The sequence below is a fragment of the Fulmarus glacialis genome, unplaced genomic scaffold, assembly GCF_000690835.1.
Source record: "Fulmarus glacialis isolate BGI_N327 unplaced genomic scaffold, ASM69083v1 scaffold9238, whole genome shotgun sequence".
Classification (NCBI taxonomy): domain Eukaryota; kingdom Metazoa; phylum Chordata; class Aves; order Procellariiformes; family Procellariidae; genus Fulmarus; species Fulmarus glacialis.
In genome coordinates this window covers 1-3,605 of record NW_009227707.1, presented here as the reverse complement: position 1 = coordinate 3,605, position 3,605 = coordinate 1, and positions in this window count along the sequence as shown.

Genomic DNA, 3,605 nt, shown 5'->3' with positions numbered 1-3,605 from the left:
CTGGGGAAGTGGCTAGCAAATTTTGGATGGCAGTAGCAACCTTATTCTCAGTGCTGCATGCCCCTCACCTGCATGTCCCTGAAAGCTCAAAACGAGCTCCCATTGCCTCTCCAGGAATGTGCTTTTTCTCATCCAGCTGTTGCAGATCCAGGACTCTAACAGCGCTGGTCAGGACCTCTGCTCTTGCTTCAAAACAGCTGGCCTGCTTGACAAGGGTTTCATCTGCCCTTAAAAAACCGTATCAGCCATGCAAAGCACCATGCTGACTTCCCACCATGCAGAGCTACAGCTAAAAAACCCGTTGCTCAGTCTTGAGCCCTGCATCTTCTCCTGTTGCCGAAATAATAGTTTGATGGATGCTTACACTGCATATGCACTTCCAGGCTGCATCTGGCCCCTGTCACCACGTGGAAGAAAGGCTGCAGCACTCATCCCAGGCTGGAGTCAGGTAACATGTTCCTGGGCTACCATCATTTTTGCCTGGGAAAGGGCAAACCGATTATCCTCCACCTCACTGTGAAGCAGTTCGCAGAGAGGCTCAGACCACTGCAGCTCTGACAGCACAGGGTGCTTCCCCTGCAGCCAAACTGCTGCACGTGAGTCTGGTGTGGGCGCATGCAGCGGGGTGTTATTTCTGCGTGACCACTTTCACTGCACCCTTCACAGAAGAGGTTGAGGGGGAACAACCCAGTGAAACGTCATGTTGAGTTAATGCTGCATGGTAAGACCACTGCATCGTCCAGCATTTTAGCAGAATGTAGATACACAGAGGAGCTGAACCTGTTTATTTGTCTAAGGAGTTCGGCTCCTGTGTGCTAGTGTGTTCTATGCTATTTCTTATGGAATAATAATAAAAAAAAGATTACCTTGAAATTTGAAATAAGAATGCACCTTACACCTTATCTGAATGCCAAGTTAATTTCCTGATCCTTATGATGAGAAAAAACTCCTCTGTATGTTCCTCTGAATTTTGCATGTGCATATTTTGTAATGAGCTATAAAATTTTTATCTTTGTGATGTGGAAGTTTACAGTCAATCTTGTTCACAGTGAGCTCTCCTGTACTGTGTTTCCTTCTTAGACAAATGGGAGTGAATGTTGTGTATTAGTACTTTTTATAACGAAAGCTCCCTCCAGAGAAGATGAATTCTGCTCTTGTCATCTCACAGTAAAGTCATGACTTCCTGTGATACCTATACTGCTCTGAAACTGGCTCTAAGTGTGACAAGTTCATTTTCCATATGCTCTCAGTTCACATGCCTGCACTGCAGGCAGGCTGCGGGCTGCTTTCACGGGGACGTTCTGCCAGTCATTAACCCTCCATTGTGTGAGCTTGCACATTTCTGGAAGATGTTTTCCCCCTAGGCTAACAGATCCAGCTCAATTTACAATAACATTTTTCCTGTATAATTTGTACTTTCTCCCTATCTGTTAAGCATACTTTACTTTACAATATAATTTTTCTTACTTGTGTTTTTTTTTGATGTTTCAGATCTTACAGACTACCCACACACATAAACAGAAATACTGAGTTATTCATGACTGCTATCCAATGTTCAGGTAGTTACTATAATTCACATCTTCTGTAGTACTTTCCCTTCTGCTACCAAACAGTATTTACTGAAAACATTATGTTGATGAAAACAGATTTTACTTTCTGTTTTCTATTTATTGATCTGTACTCATTGATCTGCTTGTTTTAATTTTATAGCATCACATCAGCAGTGACACAGGCTAAGTTAGTTGCTACAGGAAAAGCTGGACAGGAAATTATATTCTGGCTATGTGAAAAAATTTAAGAATTCAGATATATTCTCTATCCGTGCTAGGAAAAGAGATAAAGAGATACTCTGAAAAATCTTTAATGAAGAAGTTACAAAGATTAAATAATCTTTATAACTCCCAGAAGAATCAAAAGCCAGTGACTAGGCTATACCTTATATGGGGGTAAGAACTGGTTTGCATGATAAACTTCAGCCTTGGAAAAATAAATTAATTTTCTATCCCAGACAGTTCCCTAGCAACTCTAAAAAATTCAAGAGAAGCAAGCAAGACCTGTCAGTGGCAGCTGCTGGCTCCACAGCATGGCGAAGGCAGAACCCACACCCCCCGGGAGGCAGCAGGCTTGCAGCACGACTGCAAGGTGCAGTGAACAGAGGACTGCTCGACACTGCATGAAAGCTGCGGATGGAGGGGTGACCAGGGAATGAGGGGTTAGTCCCTTGTGGTGCTGTGGGAGAAGAAGAAATAAAGGAGCTCTTTATATGGGGAAGCTATATATGTGCCAGTTGTTTCACATTTGCAGATCTTCCTATTTTTGCAAGCTGCAGAATTTCGGTGCTTTCTGCAAGACGTCAGTTAAGTCTATGGCAACAGGCTGTGGCTACTTATCCTTGAAAATAGCACTTGATTTCAAATTACTGCATCTCACAAAGTAGGTATATAAAGAAAAAGGAAGAGAAGATGAGAAGCTGAAATAGCCCCATAACGCAGTTTAATTTTCAGGGTTCCATTATTTTCCTTATTTTCAGTCACTTAAGATTTTCTGTAATGTTGTTCATGGCCTTTTTCAACTCCCCTAGCCTTTTGCAGCTAGACTCTTTTATTGGCAGTGAGTGTCTTGGACAGCATCAAACTGGATGAGCAGATTTCCTATTTTTCTTACAAAACAGGAAGAAAGTAGCCGCTAATGAGGATCAGGTGGGAAAAGGGAATAGCTAACATGGTGTAAAGGTTGCCGAGTAGAACTGGCTGCAGACCAAAGTCAAAAGGTTGCAGTCCAGACGCACAAAGAGCACTTCTTAGGAAGTCTGACTGAAGACGGACTTAATGGATGTTCCGCTGGATGATTTGAGGACTGCGATTGTTTTGCAATTTGCATTTCACTTGAAAAGGTCATTGCTTTTGCTGTATCCTGTTTTTGTTGAAACCTGTAAGGCAGTTTTCTCACAAACCAGTTGCTAGAATTATGCTGTGCAAAAAGAAATTTGTGAAATCATTCACTTTTTATGGAAGTTGTGAAACACAAACATATTTTAAAAAATACTAATAAAATTGAAAACTTTAAAATAATAAAATAAAAAAATAGACATTTTAATGGAAATATGTGGTATTTTGAAGTACCAGCTGCATATCATATGATAGTACATGATACAAGATAATATCATATTACAGGTCACATGTGCTGCTGCTACTAAAAAGTGATATTTTACCAGAAATTTCAAGATTATCGGTTTTGTTCCAGTCTGAAATGTATTATTTTTAATGAAATGAAAACTTAGAATTTAAACAAGTTTTGTTTTTCTCTTCTCTCAGCTTCTAGCACCGTGAGCTGACATGATTTATTGGTAATAAATGACTCAAAGGTTCACATCTTTGACAATAATTCAGTGCAGTTTTACCGATGGGACTCTCTCTAGCAATTCTAGTATTCATTAAAAATTTGCACTTGAGGGCATGGGAAATTATTTTAAGCTCTGCAGATGTAGTCTCTTCTCCATATCATACCTGTATTAATTACAATGGCTTTGAGAGCATAGGAGAGTTTAAGAATGAATGAGAGTAGAAGCAATAGTAGAACTCTCCATCATTTACCAGCAGTCCTGG